Raw genomic sequence first — 20,859 nt, 5'->3', positions numbered from 1 at the left:
GTGGCAGCAATTATTTGTGTCTCCTTAGGATAAGTGTCTGGTTCACGTGACTTTGAATGGGTTCCTTAAGGCTGCACAAGCATGCCTTGTGCACAAGCACAAGCACATGCACAAGCATGTCTGCCCCGTTGCTGCCTGGAGAGAAAACTCATACTGAAACTCTTACCACAAACTTGGATATGCCAGAAAACCAAAAGAAGTAATGAGGTATGTGTGCGTGTGTGTGTTATAAATTACAAAGCTAGGGGCGCCTGGGTGGCGCAGTCGGTTAAGCGTCCGACTTCAGCCAGGTCACGATCTTGCGGTCCGTGAGTTCGAGCCCCGCGTCAGGCTCTGGGCTGATGGCTCAGAGCCTGGAGCCTGTTTCCGATTCTGTGTCTCCCTCTCTCTCTGCCCCTCCCCCGTTCATGCTCTGTCTCTCTCTGTCCCAAAAATAAATAAAAACGTTGAAAAAAATTTTTTTTTAATAAAATAAATAAATAAATAAATAAAAATAAATAAATAAATTACAAAGCTAGCTTTATTGTATCCAAACAAATCTTTTTGGCTACAGTAGGAAGTGCAGCTAGTTCCTATTGGAATGAATAACTCAACTCTGGATCCTAGAGAATAAACAGCTGTACGATTTTTTTTTATGTTTATTTATTTTTGAGAGACAGAGAATGAGCATGGGAGGGACAGAGAGAGAGGGAGACACAGAATCCGAAGCAGGCTCCAGGCTCTAAGCTGTCAGCACAGAGCCCGATGCGGGGCTCGAACCCACGAACCATGAGATCATGACCTGAGCAGAAGTCCGACGCTCAACCCACTGAGCCACCCAGGCGCCCAACAGCTGTACCATTTTTAATATAAACTGTCCCTTGTGTCTTAACAACATAGTTTATCATCACTGGAAGAAGCCCATATTTATTTCCTAGATATCTTAATCCATTCAGTCTGCTATAACAAAACACCACAGACCTGGTAACTTATATACAACAGAAATTTATTGCTCACAGGTTTGGAGCCTGGAAAGTCCAGGATCAAGTTACAGCACAGTCACCCTCTGGTGAGGGCTGGCTTATGGGCTCATAACTGGTACTTCCTCACTGTGTCCTCACTTGGTGGACGGGGCTAGAGATCTCTCTAGATCTTCTGTTATTAGGGCATTAATCCCATTCATGAGCATCCCCACCAGCATCATACGAGGGTTACAGTTTCTTCACATCTTTGCCAACATTTCTCCCTTCCTTCTTTTTTTTTTTACAAAAAGCCATGTAAAATGGGGCAACCGCTATGGAAAACAATTGGCAGTTCCTCAAAAAGCTAAACAGAATTACCATATGAACCACCAATATATACCCACCGAATTAAAAAGAGAGACTCAGGGGCACCAGGGTGGCTCAGTCTGTTGAGCGTCCAACTTCAGCTCAGGTCATGATCTTGTGGTCTGTGAGTTCGAGCCCTGCGTCAGGCTCTGTGCTGACAGCTCAGAGCCTGGAGCCTGCTTCAGATTCTGTGTCTCCCTCTATCTTCACCCCTCTCCCACTCATGCTCTGTCTCTCTCTCTCTCTCTCTCTCTCTCTCTCTCAAAAATAAACATTAAAAAAAAGAGAGAGAGAGAGACTCAGATACTTAGATGCCAATGTTCCTTGCCACATTATTCATAATAGCCAAAAGGTAGCAATAACCCAAATGTCCATCACCAGATGAATTGATGAACAGATGAGTGGTGCGTGTGTGTGTGTATATATATATATATATGTATATATATTATATATATGTGTGTGTGTGTATGTGTGTATATATATGTATATATATATATACATATTTAAGAATATTAAAGAATATTTAAGAATATTATTCAGCCATAAAAAGGTAATTCTGACACACACTACAACATGGATGAACCTTGAAAATATTATGCTAGGGACGCCTGGGTGGTGCAGTCAGTTAAGCGTCCGACTTCAGCCGGGTCACAATCTCGCGGTCCGTGAGTTCGAGCCCCACGTCAGGCTCTGGGCTGATGGCTCAGAGCCTGGAGCCTGTTTCCGATTCTGTGTCTCCCTCTCTCTCTGCCCCTCCCCCGTTCATGCTCTGTCTCTCTCTGTCCCAAAAATAAATAATCGTTAAAAAAAAAAAAGAAAATATTATGCTAAGTGAAATAAGTCAGACACAAAAAGACAAGTATTGTGTGATTCCACTTGTATGAAATATCTAGAATAAGCAAAGTCATTCAGAAAATAGATTAAAGGTTACCAGAGTCTTGAGGAGAGCTGAGAATGCGGAGTTACTACATAATGGATATGGTTTCTGTTTGGGTGATAAAATATTTTAGAAATAGATAATGATGATGGTTGTACAATATTATAAATGTGATTCATGCCACTGAATTGTACACTTGAAAGTGGTTAAAATGGCTAATTCTATGTTACATGTTTTTTCCCACAACTTTTTTTTATGTAAGTGGTTTTATTTATTTTTTTAAGTTTTTACTTAAATTCCAGTCAGTTAATGTACAGTGTAATATTAGTTTCAGGTTTACAATTTAATGATTCAACACTTCCCTACAATACCCAGTGTTTATCACAACAAAGGCACTCCTTAATCCCCATTACCCATTTAAGTCCTTAATCCCCTCACTCCCTCCCCTCTGGTAACCATCAGTTTGTTCTCAATAGTTAAGAACCTGTTTCTTGGTTTGCCTATCTCTTTTTTTTCCTCTGTGTTCATTTCTTTTGTTTCTTAAATTGCATATATGAGTGAAATCATATGGTATTTGTCTTTCTCTACATTATTTCACTTAATATTATATTCTCTAGCTCCATTCACGTCATTGCAAATGGCAAGATTTCATTGTGTTTTTTTATGGCCGAGTAATATTCCATTACTCATATATATATACATTATATATATATGTATATAATGTATGTATATATGTATGTATATATATACATTATATGTATATATATATACATATATATGTATATATATATATATGTATAAAATTGCCCACATCTTCTTTATCCAGTCACTAGTCCATGGACATTTGGGCTTCTTCCATAATTTGACTACTGTAGATAATGCTGTAAACATCAGGATACACATATCCCTTTGAATTGGTATTTTTGTATCTTTTGGGGTAAATACCTAGTAATGCACTTGCAGGATTTCAGGGTAGTTTTATTTTCAACTTTTTGGGAAACCTCCACACTGTTTTCCAGAGTGGCTGCACCAGTTTGCATTCCCACCAACTTGCAGGAGAGTTCCCCTTTCTCCACATCCTCGCCAACACCCGTTGTTTCTTGTGTTGTTGATTTTAGCCATTCTGACAGGTGTGAGGTAATGTCTCATTGTAGTTTTGATTTTTATTTCCCTGATGATGAATGATGTTGAGCATCTTTTCATCTGTCTGTTGGCCATCTGTATGTTTTCTTTGGAAAAATGTCTATTTATGTCTTCTGCCCATTTTTAATTGGATTATTTGGTTTTTGGGTGTTGAGTTGTATCAGTTCTTTATAGATTTTGGATACTAACCCTTTATCAGATATGTCATTTGCAAATATGTTCTCCCATTCTGTAGGTTGCCTTTTAGTTTTGTTGACTGTTTCCTTGGCTGTGCAGAAGTTTATCTTGACGTGGTCCCAATAGTTTATTTTTGCTTTTGCTTCCTTGCCTTCAGAGACATACCTAGTAAGTAGTTGTATGGCCGATTTCAAAGAGGCCACTGCCTGTGTTCTCTAGGATTTTGATGTTTTCATGTCTCACTATTAGATCTTTTGAATTTCTTTTTGCGTATGGTGTGAAAAAGTGGTCCAGGTTCATTCCTCCTGCATGTTGCTGTCTAGTTTTCCCAACACCATTTGTTGAAAAGACTGTCTTTTTCCCATTGGATATTCTTTCCTGCTTTGTTGAAAATTGATTGAGCATATATTTTCCCCACAACTTTTAAAAGTCAATGTAATATGCAAAAAAAAATTGAACTATACACTTTAAATGTGTGAATAATATTTTATATAATTTCTATCTCAATAAAACTGTTCTTTAAATAACACAATGCAAATACAAGCAAAGCACAAGTAAGTGGCAGAGCTATTATTGGTACTACCAGAAGTCCTTTATTAGCCATGTTACAAGGACAAAACCACGTCTACATTTCATTAATCTCCCTAAAAATACTATTATAATAAGGTTTTTCTGATGAAAGCAAAACTATGATTTTTACTGATACTAAAAAATTATTTCAATTGTTAAAAAAAAGTAAGTGGGCTAGAAAATGTATCAATCTTGTGTCTGTGATAAATGGTTACCTGGTAGATCTTGTTTATTTTACTGCTTTGGAGAAATTAAAATTGCCGAGGTAAGTGACTATGAAGTTTTCATTTTCTTCCACTCCTTCCTTCTCAGCCCAGACAACTAGGCATTCTAGACAGCTTCCATTCCCGCCAGCAAAACTTTTTCAACCTCATTCAACTTATCTTTAACTCTTAAAAAGCTTTCAGTACAATGATCTGAATCTTACCTAATTGCCTAATTATCTAACAAACTGATAAGAAGCCAGAAAGTTCCCTCACTGATGTCTTAACTTCAATTTTTTTTTTAACTTTTAATTTTTGAGAGAGAGAGCGAGAGAAAGAGAGCATGTGCAAGCAGGGAAGGGGCAGAGAGAAAGGGAGAGGCTCTTAAGGAGGCTCCACACTGAGCACAGAGCCTGACTCGGGGGTTCGATTTCACAACCATGAGATCATGGCCCGATTTGAAATCAAGAGTTGGACACTTAACCTACTGTGCCAGGTGCCCCTTAACTTCAAATTCTTTTTTTTTTTTTTTTTTAAGTTTATTTATTTATTTTGAGAGAGAGAGAGACAGAGCGTGTACAGGGAGAGAGCGCAAGCAGGGAAGGGGCAGAGAGTGATGGAGAGAGAGAATCCCCAAGCAGGCTCCTCACTGTCAGCACAGAGCCCAACGCTGGGCTCGAACTCACCACCATGAGATCATGACCTGAGACGAAATCAAGAATCGGACGCTTAACCAACTGAGCCACCCAGGCGCCCTGAGAATTAGGTGATTTAAATGCTAGTGGCACAGATGATCCCAAGCTAGATAATGGTAGGAAGATTTTTATGAAGCAAGATTTTTAGGAGAATTTTTATGTAGCAAGTTTTCAGATCTAATTAATGGACTGATATCAGAGTGGTATTTCCTGAGTAGACACTGTACTTACTTGTGATAAAAGCCTGGGGGTGATGTTGAAACAAAAACAGGGGTTACCATTTGCAACTATGTGCATGGAACTAGAGGGTATTATGCTAAACAAAATTAGGAAGACAAGTATCATATGACTTCACTCATATGAGGACTTTAGAATACAAAACAGATGAACATAAGGGAAGGAAAGCAAAAGTAATATAAAAACAGGGAGGGGAACAAAACATAAGACTCTTAAATATGGAGAACAAACAGAGGGTTACTGGAGGGATTGTGGAAGGGGGGATGGGCTAAATGGGTAAGGGGCATTAAGGAATCTACTCCTGAAATCATTGTTGCACTATATGCTAACTAACTTGGATGTAAATTAAAAACTAAATGAAAAAATTAATAAAAATTTTAAAAAGGAAAAAAAGGGTTAAATATTGGCAGCAAATAAATCACAGAGTAGACCAAGAGTTTGTGATATTTTATTTTTTATTTACTTATTTTTTTTAATTTTTTTAATGTTTATTTTTGAGAGTGAGAGATAAGAGTGCAGCAGGGGAGAGGCAGAGAGAGAGGAGAGAGAGAGGGAGACACAGAATCCAAAGCAGGCTCCAGGCTCCGAGCTGTCAGCACAGAGCCCAACGTGGGGCTCGAACTCACAAACCGCGAGGTCATGACCTGAGCTGAAGTCGGACGCTTAACCAACTGAGCCACCCAGACGACCCTGAGGTGGCTATTATTCTTGAATCTTGTTTCCAGTTCCTTTTCTTTGTCACATGTGTCCTTACCTGTGGTAGTAGATTTATTTTTCCTGAGAACAGTAAGCCACCTCAGAGAGGGAATCAACAGCCTGAGTGTTGTCTACTTAGAACACTTATTAAGTTCGTGCTCCTGACTCAGCGAAGGTACACAGCTAATTACAGCTTTATAACATCCACCCCCAGCCCTTGACATTTACATACTTGGTATTGTTATTTTTTCAGAGGGCTTTTTTTTCCTGACCCTAAAATGGACACTAACAATACACTACTATCAAAATTTGCCTTATGATGAAAACTTTACCAATTTCGTGACTGGGGTATCATTCTTTATAAAATATAAAGTTTACAAAATTCAAGTTTGAAAACCCTGGCCTTGAATCAGTGATCAAGGAAATGTCCGTCCTCCTCTGCCTTCTTCCAGATCTCCATCCATCACACTTATACACTTCTGTGCCTGGGTTTGGAACGACAGGAGGACAGTAAATCCTGGTGTTGGAGGCTTGGGATCTGGAGTCAGGATGACCCAGATGCAAATCCCAGGTTTGCCTCAGCTTCCTCATCTATGAAATGGTAATAATCAGAGTACCTACTTCATGGGGTGGCTCTGTGATTTCGGGAAATTTATTTAACCAGTTTGCTTACTGGTAAAATATGGCCATCAGTAGTATCTAATAAATAAAGGAGGTAAGGCAATCGTGTTTATACAGTGTCTGGAAAAGTATGATTTTAAGTAATAGCTATCACTGTCTTAGTAATCCTTGTACTGCTGTAGGCTTGAACCACTCTAGATAAGTCTTATGGGCCAATTTGTGTCCCTTTGATTCATGAAAGGATATAGACTCTGCGTATCATCTTTTTTTTTTTTTTTTTTTTTTTTTTTTTTTTTTTTTTCAATGTTTATTTATTTTTGGGACAGAGAGAGACAGAGCATGAACGGGGGAGGGGCAGAGAGAGAGGGAGACACAGAATCGGAAACAGGCTCCAGGCTCTGAGCCATCAGCCCAGAGCCCGACGCGGGGCTCGAACTCATGGACCGCGAGATCGTGACCTGGCTGAAGTCGGACGCTTAACCAACTGCGCCACCCAGGCGCCCCTCTGCGTATCATCTTTAACACTGCTTCTCCCGGGGACAACTCAAGATGCCATCAGCCGATGAGGGCAAAAGCCTTGCATTAAAATCTATTGCACAGGTGCTGAGAAAGAAGGTACTTTTTTTTTTTTTTTAAAGTAGGCTCCACACCCAGCATGGAGCCCAAGGCGAGGCTTGAACTCATGACCCTGAGATCAAGAGTCCACTGAGCCACCCAGTTGCCCCAAGAAGGAAGATTCTTTTTTTTTTTTTTTTTTTTTTAGAGACAGGGTGCAAGTGAGCAAGGGTGGAGAGAGAAGGAGAGAGAATCCCACAAGGGGCAGAAAGGGAGAGAGAGAGAGAGAGAGAGAAGCAGGGCTCACCTGAAGTGGGGCATGGGCCCACCCAATGTGGGACTTGAACTCATGTATGACCTGAGCTGAAGTCAGATGCTTAACCAGCTGAGCCACCCAGTCACCCCAAGGAGGAAGATTCTTTTTTTTTTTTTTTTTTTTTTTTTTTTAGAGACAGGGTGCAAGTGAGCAAGGGTGGAGAGAGAAGGAGAGAGAATCCCACAAGGGGCAGAAAGGGAGAGAGAGAGAGAGAGAGAGAGAGAAGCAGGGCTCACCTGAAGTGGGGCATGGGCCCACCCAATGTGGGACTTGAACTCATGTATGACCTGAGCTGAAGTCAGATGCTTAACCAGCTGAGCCACCCAGTCACCCCAAGGAGGAAGATTCTTTTTTTTTTTTTTTTTTTTAATTTATTTTGAGAGAGACAGAGACAGTGTGAGTGGTGGAGGGGTAGGGAGGGAGAGAGAATCTCAAGCAGGCCCCACACTGTCAGCACAGAGCCCGACATAGGCTTGAACCCACAAACCGCGAGATCATGATCTGAGCTGAAACTGAGAATCAAATGCTCAGCCGGCTGAGCCACCCAGTCACCCCAAGGAGGAAGATTCTTAAGGTCAGTGTAGATTGCTCCACTTGGAAGTTGGTAGCCCTCAGGTTTTGGCCCCTTCCTCCCCTGTCCCATTTCTGCACTTGGCTAGATTGCCATTGTCTGGAAGCACAAGGCTGAGGGCAGGAAAGGGTTTACAGGAGGTGGGTGGGCTACCACAGTTCAAGGCGGGCCACATTTTTCCAAGGGGAGCCAGCTGGGACCTTCATTTTCCTGAATGTCATTTGTAATTATGCACACAGCATTCCGAGTACTGAATGCTAGTCTAATGGAATGTGCCCTGAGTTCAACATATAAGATGCATATAAGTGGCCCCTAACCTGTGCAGGCGAGTGAGTCAGATTTTACCCACCCCAGGGTTGCTCCTCCTTCCTGCTGGAAGTCCAAGAAGCCAGGAGCCACCTGGCACCAAGGGGGCAGGCCTAGTTCCTAACATGGGAAACAATGGGTAGGGATACTGAGGGACCCAGTCTCTGCAGCTGGTGTTCTGTTATTTCTCCAGTGGACCCTTAGTTCACTGTGGTGACTGAGGCCTGCCCCCCACTGACCCTGTCTTTCTTCCACAGTTACTGTGGCTACCCAGGCACCACCTTCCTTCCATGGCAACAGCCACCACTACTTTCTGGGGCACAGCGCAAGAAGAGGACATTCTTTTCCCAGAGTGAGGCTCACTTCTTTGTGCTACAGCACTCTATGGATAGACAAAGCTCTTCAGCTGTGGTCATGCATGTGGCCACTTGTGGCCTGCAGATTCTGGCACCCAAAGGGCTGAGAGGAGCCAGCTTTAGAGTCCAGCCATCTTATGGCTCTGACTTTACACACCCCTTCTTCCCCTTCCTATTCTTGCCTACTACCTGCCCTTCTCTCCTCCTGCCCCCCCCCCCCCCCCCGCATCTCCCTCCTCCACCAGGGTACTTTCAGACATGATTCAAACACTTTGAATCTTAGAAAACTCCCAAGATCCTTATGCAAATTGCCTCCCTACCTCCACACTGACTCTCTAGGCTTCACATGACATTAGCTGCAGGGGAAGAGTGCGTGAGGGGGTGGAGAGAAGGGTGATTTGGCTGTGCCTGTCCCTCTGCCAGTCTGACAAGATTCCACTAGCAGAGATAGAAATGGGGTGGTATGTCAACCAGAAATGGCTAATGTTTTGCTGTATTAACTCACCAGGCACTTCTCTGGTAATTGTATGTTGAGTTTATCTCATATAAGTTATATATATATATATATATATATATATATATATATATATATATATATGAGAGAGAGAGAGAGAGATTCCTTAACTATAGCTATCTATGCTTATTTAAGCTCCAAACACTTAACACATTACTGTGTCCTGTGGGCTCAGATGTGTATTGACAACCCATGACAACCAAGAACTAAGGACTAAGGTTACTCCATTTTACAGATAAGGAAATAGGGGCACACAGAGGCTACCTAACTTGCTCAAAGGTACACAGTCAGGATTCGAACCCAAGCTGTCAAGCTCTGAGGCCCAGGCTCTGACTTTCTTTCCCTGTGACAAACCCTGACAGATGGTAGGCTGCCAGAGGACTTCTCTTTTGAGGCAGCCTGGGCAAATGAGCTACAAGGAAAAGGACATTTACTTACCAAGCTCTTCCACCAGCCAGAGGCTCTAAGTCATGGTGTAAGCGTCTCCTTAGATGAGCATAGAGTCCAGTCCCAGCCAACAGAAGCCAAGTTTCAGCAGGTTTTGTCTTCTCTGTAAGGGCAAGAGTGTCCTATTTAAATCACTTCTCTACCTGGGGATCTGTACACATTTTTACTGAACACTTTCTCTGCATTGTGCTAAATTCTGTGTATGGATTTACTCTTTTAAACCCCATATCCTTGGGGCGCCTGGGTGGCGCAGGGTATGATCTTTCAGTTTGTGGGTTTGAGCCTCGCATGGGGCTCTCTGCTGTCAGCACGGAGCCTGCTTCGGATCCTCTGCCTCCCTCTGTCTCTACTCCTCCCTTGCTTGTGCTGTCTCTCTCTCTCAAAAATAAACAAACATTAAAAAAAAAGTTTTTAAACCTCACATCCTCATGAGGAATGCGCTATTTTAAAAATACAGCTTTGGGGCATTTGGGTGGCTCAGTTGGTTAAGTGTCCCACTCTTGATTTCAGTTGGCTCAGGTCATGATCTCATGGTCCGTGAGATCAAGCCCTGAGTCCAGCTATTTGCTGACATCACAGAGCCTGCTTAGGATTCTCTCTCTCTCTCTCTCTCTCTCTCTCACTGCCCCTCTACCACTCATGCATGCTCTCTCACTCTCAAAGTAAAAAAAAAAAAAAGAAAGAAAGAGGGGCACCTGGATGGCGCAGACTTCTGTGTCTCTTCCTCTCTCTGCCTCTCCCATGCTCATGCTCTGTCTCTCTCTGTCTCTCAATAATAAATAAACATTAAAAAAAAATTTTTTAAGAGAATGTCCACCTCAGTCATATCTAAAATGTGGAAAAAAAAAAAAAAAAAAACTTCCACAAAGTCACCCAGGTCCTCTATCCATTTGTAACATGCCACACCAACGTCCCCAAGTTTCTGAAGCGCTAACTCTAGAGTTAAAGACAATCTGAACTGTAACGCATCTAATGAGCCTCAGCAGAGAGTGATCACCGTTACCCCTCCTCTTACTTTGCACTCCATCCCTGCTCCCCCCAAAACACAGTCCTCACACTGGGACTCCCCCCCTCGGCTGCCCCTCGCCCATCACAACTGACCTTTGTGTTTATTTCTGTTGGAAACTCTGAGGCTGAACATTCTAGACAATTGCTAAGATACAGTCATGGCCATCAGTTTTTTTGTTTTTTTGTTTTTTGTTTTTTGTTTTTTGTTTTTTTGGTCTGCTCACATCCCTGCCTCCTGGTCTCCTGCTAACAGAACCATGCTGACTAGGCAGGCAACCCTTTTAGGTTTCCTTTGATTCTATTGTGTGTGGAGGGCTCCCAGTCACAGCCGGGGGGTGGGGGGCAGGCACCAGGCCAGCCCTAGTCTCTTCATCCCCTTGATCCCCTTGACTGCAGACATTGGCCTAAGGAAAGGGCACATAACCTAAGTAATCAGTCTTGCCCTGGAATAAAATCCAGGGCACGTGGATCATAGGGAAGAGAAGTAGACAGATTCAGATCTATTTTGGAAACACAACCTAGGAGACTTGATTAACCTCAATGAATTTGAGTTTCTCCCTCTCTAAGGTGAGGGACTTAAACCAAAAGCTTTTGGAGGCACCTCCAGAATCAGACAGTCTGAAGCTCTGTAGGAGTTCCGCTTCAAAGAAGTCACTCTGTCTGGTCTAGCCATGCCCTTTCAGGGACAGGGTACCTGACAAAATTGTGCCTCCAAGGAAATGTTACTTCCATAATTTCAGACTCGGAGTTGTTGTCCCCCTTCTCCTCATCAAAACCTACTTTCAGGTTCCCAGTTAAACTAAGAAATAAAATAACTAATAACTGCTTCCAGTGTGACCCTTTACAGGAATATTTACTGTTTTTGGTTTTGGGTTTTTTTGCCAGGAATATTTAAAATATTTACATCTTAAAAGAGAAGCAAAACTTTAAACTATGATGAACAATACATGGCACAATACCTCTCAATATCACAATATGTAAACAGGTGGGTGTGTATGCGTGTGTGTGAATATGTGCACATGTGTGGTGTTTATGTGAGTGTGCAAGTGAGCATGTATGCATGGGAGTATGTATGCAAACGCCATGTGTATCCATACATGTGCATTCGTATCTCTGTATACATGTGTATGGCCATATCTGTGTATGTGTTTGTGAGTGTGTGTACACCCGTGTGTACATTGCATATACATGTGTACAGTATGATTTACGTATGTGAATGGGTAGACATGCACACACAAACCCATGTGTGTGTTGTGTGCATGTATATATACCCATATCTGTGTATACGTGAGTGCATCTGTGTGAGCACATGTGCACATATATGAGCGTGTGTGGCCATGCATAGTACGTTTGTGAGGGTGGGCGTGCCTGCCCCTGTGTATGTGTGCACTATAACAGCCAGGTGACTCTGGAGCTGCAGAAGGCAGGGGCAGGGAGTAAAGCACTGGCCTTCACAGTGTCCAGGAACCAGGCCACCTCAGACTAGCAGAGGGCCCCAGGGAGGGAGCAAGGCTTTCTCTAAGCCAAGGAACTCTACACCATAGCGGCTACAATATTGTTCTTTGCTGGCAGGACCACCAAGGCACAGTGGTGATGCCATGTGCCCAGTGCCCAATGCCCAGCCATGGACAGGAGAGCTGCCCTCTAAAGAGCCCACGTCTCCTGAGCTCCCATGGCCTACTGAAAGCCAGCAGCCCCGGCCTCAGGAAAGGATCTTTCTACAGGTTCTTTACTAATTTTCATAGACAGAACCCAAGGCAGAGCCCCAACGCCAGACACTCCTGGACAGCCTGGCGTCGAAGAAGGAATCCAAGGTCAGGCTGGCTCAGTATGAAACTGAATCTTCACCTGACACTCAAAGAATGGAATGGTTCCTGTCATCTCCCAGAGATGTGTAGATGGAGCCCTACTAGTCCCCAGGAGAGGAAGAACTGGTTTTTTCAGATGCTAATCATCCAGGGTTTATGGGTTCTAGAACGCTAGTGACAGATGGGAAGCATTTGGAGAAGTAAGTGGGCCTCCCTCATGTGGACTAAGTGGAGGTCTGAGGCCCGGCTGGGGAGAAAGGGAGGTGGAGAAGGGTGGCTACAGGGGGTTAGCAGGGGAAGTTGCCCAAAAAAGAGAGGGTTCCTTGCTTGAGAAGCACAGAGGTGGGAGCTTGAGGTGGGAGAGCCTTAGGAGCCTACCCTGTGAGGGCACTGTTCAAGGCCTCCTCTGGGGCACTGGGCAGCTGAATCACCCAGTGAGCATGCTCCCAAGGCCTAGAGGAGGTTCCTCCTGGAGGCCTGAAGAAGACTTGCCTTCACATGTTACCTCACATGTCACCTCACCTTAGCCCCTGCTGTGACTGGTCAGTAGGAGTGCCACCCAGTCAGGGCCACAGGCCTTGGCTGCCCATGTGACTGACACGCTCTCTGCCACCAGGATGGCCGTGACCTGAGGAAAGCAGAGCACTGGGCACCCCCCAGAAGCTGGTGAAGTCACCATCACCTATGTTTGGAGGGCTCACAGGCTTGGCCACGGAGCCAGTTCAACACACAGTGACATCCCTGTTTCTGAGTTTTCAGGGGAGAAACGGTTCAGGATATCATGGGAGCAGTGTTAGCCATTTGATGTGTTTTGGAAATGGAACGTGACCTTACTTCATGCCCCAAACTAGTAAGGCAGATTTGCCAGTGACACCATGTAGTCCCATTGATTTGAAGGTACCACCTCTCAAGTGACTGTCTAGGTTTGAAGAAGAAGGGATTTCAAGTACAGGCCTCGCTGGGAACTGTGAGCCCCACCCTGAGTGTGCCCACACACCCATTCAGGATTTGTCACTTTCTGAGCTTCGAGGGTGTGGCTCTCTGCCTCTTGGTAGTTCACAAATAGGTAACTCCAGCTGAGCTGTGGGAGGGGCTCTCACATCTGGAGGGAGGGGAGCTCAGGTTCCATCAGTCCTGGCACATCCCCTACCTGTACTCTGTTGGGACCCCCACCATCAGTGCAGTGATCATACCGGGCAGTGGCACCTGGAGCCAGCCCCTGCTTGTCAGCCACCCAGCTCCCCTGGGCCCCGGGCCTTCCACCACAGCCCTGTTCACCCTCTGTTATTCTTCTCTGGGTGGCACCTGCTCAGGGCCCTTCTGGGCACAGCACTTAGCAACCGCTTCTTTTAGCTCCATCCTGTGCCCAGGTTTGGTGAGCACAGGGTTCCTCTTCACCCCCGCCCCCATGTTGACTAGTCTGAGGCTAAGCTTCTGCATTTCCCCAAGCCGCTCATTCACCCATCCCACCCGCAGGCCAAAACCCTTAACAACTGGATGAAGCAAAAACGCCAAGGCAACTGATTTATCACTTTCAATACATGACACGTATTTTCCTTTCCGAAGGCCGGCTGTGGGAGTCCAGGGTGTACAATGAATCTCAGGATACCTCCCGGAGGAAACCATAAACGAAGGACTGCTCTGGGGGTAGTCAGAGAGATGGGATTTGGGCAGAAGAGCAGGAAGGGCGGGGAACGAGCTTATGACCAGGTGGCATAATCAGCAGCCTGCCAGACAAGATCCAGTCGGAGACGTCTAGTTTGGCTCCAGCAGTATGTTTATAAATTAGTTGCAACATTTAAAAGTTAGAAGGTTTCAGAGGCACCTGGGTTGCTCAGTCTAAGTGTCCAACTCTCGATTTTGCCTCAGGTCATGATCAAGGGTCATGGGAGGTCCACACTCAGCATGGAGCCGACTTAGGATTCTCTCTCTCTCTCTCTCTCTCTCTCTCTCTCCCTTCCCCTCCCCACCCCCAAAATAAACAAAATAAACTTTAAAAAGAAAAAGGTTTCACATAACATAAAAGCCTGGATTTGTACTGACTTTTCCAGAGAAATTAGGAAAGCTGGTAATTGGGCCTGTGTCCTTTCATAGCACCTCCTGAGTGGAGCAAGACCAGGATGGCCGCCTCTGAGCATCCTTCAGTTTCCCATCACTCAGCCTGGCCCCTGACCCTTGGCTCAGAAGAAGGTCAAGAAACCACCCTTCCCTGAGGTCAGGGCCAGCCTGAGCAGTCTGAAGATCAGTCACAAAGAGGGCACGAGCAGTCTGGGACCCCTCTAGAAATTGCAGGGGTGAGCCCAAGAGCCAAGTCTTCAGGAAGAAATGAGTTCATAGACCTCTAGGAAGTCTAGTAGGGAAGTCCCTGCCTCATCCAGGAAGGCCAGATGGGGCCACCCTGACAAACCACTCCAAAGTGCCTGGAACCCACCATCACAGGAGGGAGCCGGCTGGCCCCCATCAAGGGAGCTCCACCACATGTCTGGAATGGTCTGAGAGGGCTTCCAAGGCCCCCAAACTGAGGAGGACTTTGTAAGGTTTTTGGAAGTGTTGCTCTTTTTCTGTTTCCTCTTAGTGATTTACAGTTGTATCTCTAAGCAAAGAGTGTCCTGTGAACTTGTTTAGTGGGAGCAAGGGAGGAGGGCAGGCTGGGGAGACTAAGGGCTTCTCCGTGATGAAAGGGAACTCCCAAAGAGACAGGGGTGGCTATGAATTTAGATTTGGGAGCTGCTAAAAGGAAGAAAGGATCCTGAGACCAGGAAGTGATCCATGGAAACTACCAGGCCTTGGTTACCTCTGTTGCTTTGCGCCACACCAGAGAAATTCCTAGATCAGTGGGTGCTGGAGCCAGTTCCTACCACCTTGCAGGAGCCAACTGTATACATCTTTCCCCTGCCTCACAGTCAGGGTAAGTGGTTTCACTGGTAGCTTGAAATCAGCCAGCTGTGGGAATATTTCTACCACAGAAGTTGGCAAAAGCTACCAGTTAGAGGTCCCCCCCACCACACCCCCGCAGGAAGTGGTTGTTAATTATTGATGGGCACACCACTGCTGGTTCTCCTGTGGACCACCTACCTGTCAGGTCTGGCCCAGGATATGCCTCTGGGGACAGGTCATATCGCAGTGAGAGAAACCCCCAGACTCCACATTTCCCCATGAGTCCCAAACAGAAAGTGAACCAAGCAGGCAAATAGGCTAAATCAAAATCCAACGGGAGTTCTGAATTATGCTGAATGTTGACTGACTTCTCTCTTTTTTCTAATTGCATCTCCAGGGGGTCCAGGTCTGGGGAGATGCTTTCTTTCCTCTGAGCTGAGTTTTCTTTGTTTTTCCTGAGCTGAGTTCACACAGAAGAAGGGTTGGGGCCAAAATTCATGCTGGGAAAAAAACCCATTCGAGGCACCGGCCAATACCTTTCCACCTTCCTGCATAGCTGACGTCCCAGCCCACATCTGCAAGGGTCTTAGTATTGCACGGGGAATCCATGACATGTGTGGAATGGTGGGGAAAAGAGTCAGAAGGGGAGAAAGTAGCACTTTCTCCACATTCCAAGTCTTTCTCTCCCTAAATGGCCTAGAACAAACTCCTTCATTCTACTCCAGCCACTGACTGCAGGATCACACCTATGGTTTTGCCATCAGCATAAATGTTGTCCTCAGATATCTTTATTTCTAGTCACCTTTAATCTGTCATACCATTGATCCCATTGTACTGCTCTTAAATATCACAGACATTGCCAGGTCTTTATTTCTTTTCTTTTCTGTCTTCTGGATCTCTTCCCACCCAGCTGGGAGATGGAGGTTGACCCACTGGACAGCCCCTTCAGTTTTTCGTATTGCCCTGGACAGTAGCATCCAGCTGAACTTTGGTAATCATCAACTCAAGGAAAATAAAAGTTATACAAGAAAGGATGTGTAGGGGCGCCTGGGTGGCTCAGTCGGTTAAGCGTCCGACTTCAGCTCAGGTCACGATCTCGCGGTCCGTGAGTTCGAGCCCCGCGTCAGGCTCTGGGCTGATGGCTCAGAGCCTGGAGCCTGTTTCGGATTCTGTGTCTCCCTCTCTCTCTGACCCTCCCCCATTCATGCTCTGTCTCTCTCTGTCTCAAAAATAAATAAACGTTAAAAAAAATTCTTGAAAAAAAAAAAAAAAAGAAAGGATGTGTAACTGGTACTTGGCAAGTGTGAGAACAACACTTTCGTAATCATAATGATGTAAATATTTAACAGTTGATTTAACCAAAAATTGTGAAACAACTCAAGGGGGAGAAGGCCTACAGGAAAATTCTCTTGTGTTTCTCCTTCATGGTTGCACCGCACTTCTCACGCCAGATGCATGGCCTTGTCCCACACCGAGCAAGTCTCTGCAACACCACCTAGATGTCCTATAATTCAGCTCTGACACTAACCAGAGTTAGATGCAGACCCCACAGGTTCATGGCTTAGTCCCACGAGACTTCAGATGCCAATGGCAAGTGGTGGGTTCCTGGGTTGCTTACAATGTCTGTCTGACTCGGCTATAAATCAGAGGTTCCCATGACCATTTTGCTCGGATTTGATCATTGGCTGGAACCACTCACAGAACTCAGGGAAACACTTATGCTTACTGGTTTATTACATAATGAAGCATATGATAAAGGATACAGATGAACAGCCAGGTGAAGAGGTGTGGTCTGAGAGGGTCCTAAGCACAGGAACTGCTATCCCCATGGAGTTGGGGTGTGCCAACCTGGAAGCTCTCCAAACCCTGTACTTTTAGTGCTTTTATGGAGGCTTCATCACATAGGCATCATGGATCATTAACTCAGTCTTCAGCCCCTGTCCCCTTCCTGAAGAATGGAGGGTGGGACCTGTTGGGGAAGGTCATCAAGAAGACGTGACTGTTAGTTGACCCATAAGTTGGACCCCGGTGATCAGAGGTCCCCACCCCTTCCCCTGTCCTTGGAATGTGGGTTCCACTTGCCTTTACTACTCCTAGAGGCTGCTCCAAGGACACAGCTTTGAGTAATGATGTGGTTTTGAAAACGCCTGCATAGTATACATGATTGGCTCCAGTTAAGGGCTTTCTCTCTCAACCTAAAATGTGGCAGGTGGGTGTGGGGATCCACTTGTCCTGCTGCTGCCCAAGACTACCCTCTCCTATAAGTTCCCTTTGCTTCTTAAAACTGCCACCTGCTAACCTGGCGTGGCCTGCCTCTTTCTTGGGTCTCTCATTGCCCTTCCCTTATGGGCTGGTTTCAGATTACACCAGGGAAGCTCCCAAGGGTTTCTTTCTTTCTTTCTTTCTTTCTTTCTTTCTTTCTTTTTTAATGTTTATTTATTTTTGAGAGAGAGAGAGAGAGATAGCTTGAGTGGGGGAGGGGCAGAGAGAGAGGGAGACACAGAATCTGAAGCAGGCTCTAGGCTCTGAGCTGTCAGCACAGAGCCCAATGCAGGGTTCAAACCCACGAACCATGAGATCATGACCGGAGCTGAAGTCTGGTGCTTAACCCACTGAGCCACCCAGGCACCCCTCCCAAAGGGTTTCAAAACCTACAGGGACTGGAAGTTCCAAGCTTTTAATTCTGGTTTGGTCTTTTTGGTGACTGGCCCCCATCCTGAAGCTATCAGGAGACTCATTATCCAGAGTTGCCTCATTAGAACAAAAGACATTCCTATCACCCAGAAAATTCCTATGGATTTAGGAGCTGTGTTCAGGAACCAGGGGCAGAGACCACTATATATATTTTCTATTACTTCACAGACAGTGTTACTTTTCTAGTCAGGCAACAAGAGATGCTGATCCCACTGGGGTGTACCATCTACAAGGGAAGTCTGGCTGTGCATGGGTGGTAAGCCAGGTCCCACGTAGCTTTCGGGCAATGAAACAAGGATTTCTTTTCTCAGGTTCAGCTATTGATTCTTCCTGGAATCAGGATAAACCCGCCAACCTGAGGCTCCTGATAACCTTCCTGGGATCAGGCCCCTCCTTCTTCCTACTCCCCTTTTCCTCCGATTCCTCTACAGTCCATGTACCCTCTTTAAGATTCCTCTTTTCTCTCCTGTTTCCTCCTCGAGTCCCATCCTCCCAATCAAGTATCACACATAGAGACTGGCAAGGGAATGGAGGGTTGCCAGGTACCAGGGGAGGCCTGGGACGAGCATGACCTCTGGCTCCAGCCAACAGCTGCTGCATAGGCATAAAGGTGACTTGTTCCCAGATCCTTCTACTTATCTGGAGATCCTCGGCCTGTTTTGTGTAAAAGTCTGCATTTTAAATGTTGGCATTTTTGGCTAGACCCAGAGACTTGAAACGATGAGAAACCTGGTTTCCGCATCTTTGAATAAATTTCATTCAAACATTCACAGAACAGGACAACATAGGCGGTGTGACTGCCGCTGGAGGGCCGAGGAGGCGGCAGGCCCAGCCAGTCCTCGCCATGAGGTCGCGGCAGGCGCCAGTGTCTGGGAAGGTATTCATTCAGCAAGACGACAGCAGCACCACACACTGCCAGCTCCAGACCAAGGAGAGCTGGATTGATAGGCAGCAGTTTGAAAAAACAATTCGAACTCTAAGTAACCTTTATGCAGAAGCAGAGAAGCTTGGGGGCCAATCACATCTTGAAGGCTGTTTTGGCTTCCCCATATTCTTACGCATGGAAACCCATTATGAGAAGGTTCTGGAGACAGCGTCCCAGTAGGAGAGTGAGAAGATATATGCTTTCCAAGGCCTCCCCCGACAGATCCTATTGAGAGAGGACTTCGAGTTATTGACATCACCATTTATGAAGACAGAGGTGTGAGCAGTGGGAGATAAACCTAGAACTAAAGATCCCTCCTCCAGCTGGGACCCTCATCTATCCACTGGCCGATCACAGAGTGTCCCCTACCTCCTCTCTGCTGCCAGAGCAATGGTGCCATTTACCCCAAGGACTAACTTTCTAAAATTCCACACCTGGAGTGACCTCTAGTCACTCAGCATCCACTTTGTGTCTCCAAACTGTGTAGGACTCTGTAATCTTTTTATTAGTTTCTGAGAAAACACAATGAAGCATTTCACTTTTTTTTTTATTCAAAGCCATTGAGGGGCACCTAGGTGGCTCCGTCAGTTGGGTGGCCAACTTCAGCTCGGGTCATGATCTCATGGCTTGTGAGTTTGAGCCCCGTGTTGGACTCTATGCTGACAGCTCATCACCTGGAGCCTGCTTCAGATTCTGTGTCTCCCTCTCTCTCTGCCCCTCCCCGACTTGTGCTCTTTCTCAAAAATAAATAAATGTAAAAAAATATTTTTTTTTACAGCTGTTAAAATAAGCCATTAGGCAGCTCAACACAAAGCTAATTTCTCATCTGCCACCAGGACGGTGGTTCTCTCATTCCTGGGGCCAGCTTCCCAGGTGGCTCGAGACTTCAGCAAGTCCCATCTTAGCCAGCGTTCAGTCTTCTTTCCCCCAAAGTCAGAAAATACTTTTCTCCAGGATTTTGGTGAAAGGTAGGCTGTGTCTGTGGTTTTGCTGATGCATCTCCCAGATCTCAGAGAATTACCAGTTTTGCATGACCAAAATCTTAAAGATCAATTTCTGCTGTTCAGTTTCTCCAACTGAAGCTCATTGGAAAAATAATGCATAATGTTATTTGTTTTGTTATAGCAATATTCCTAATTAAAACAGTATTTAGTGCAATTTCCAGTTATTTTTCTTTGGAGAATTTTGCTATTGCATTACCTTGAATGTTGGGAGGATGTAGTATGTGTTGTGTGTTCCTTACAAAAATAAGTAAGCACAATAAAGTGGATGCTAAACTATCAAACACATAAATGTCCCTGCCCTGTCCCTGAATGTGTAATAAGCAAGTATAATAAATATTTTAATTATAGTTTTGTTATAAACATAAATTATGAAAAAAATATTTGATAGGAATAATACCGTATATTCCTAATTTTTAACTTGTCCCTACTGGCAAACCTTATGATTGAGAGACCTTCCTCATATACAGTATTCAGTGCACAGAAATCCTAGGATTGGTTCAAGTACAGTAAGTTCAGTGAGTTCCAACTAAAACTCTTAAGTCCGAGTCCGTGTTTATAGTTCTTCTGGTGATATGTTTTTGGTTTCAGTGTTTATTACGCCCTTCATTCATCTTTGGGGTTTGAGAGCACTGTATTTGGGAGAAAGTTAAAAAATATATTAGGAAAGAATGAAACAGTTAAAAGTTTTACTTTCAGAGATACTCTAGGTGCTACTGGATTTCATATTTCAGACTTGGTTTCCTTTATGGATCTGTTAGTTATTCAGTAAATCCCATCAGTCTGTGTAATATTTTAATTGTATAAAATTCCTTTGTTACTTTATAGCCTGTGATAATGTATGCCTTTTACACCTGTTGCAATAACTTTACTGAAATAATAACACATTAGTAAAGCTTTTCTTTTTTTAATTTAAAAAAAAATTTTTAATGTTTATTTATTTTTGAGAGAGAGG

General features: G+C 44.7%; 1 pseudogene; it reads left to right on the top strand.

Moving 5' to 3' along the window:
- Positions 1-101: 101 nt before the first annotated feature.
- Positions 102-19,508, top strand: LOC123598715 (annotated as a pseudogene).
- The last annotated feature ends 1,351 nt before the right edge of the window (positions 19,509-20,859 follow it).

The sequence above is a fragment of the Leopardus geoffroyi genome, chromosome C1 (assembly GCF_018350155.1).
Source record: "Leopardus geoffroyi isolate Oge1 chromosome C1, O.geoffroyi_Oge1_pat1.0, whole genome shotgun sequence".
NCBI lineage: Eukaryota > Metazoa > Chordata > Mammalia > Carnivora > Felidae > Leopardus > Leopardus geoffroyi.
Note: the sequence above shows the minus strand (reverse complement) of the source record. Positions and strands in the feature narration are given on the sequence as shown.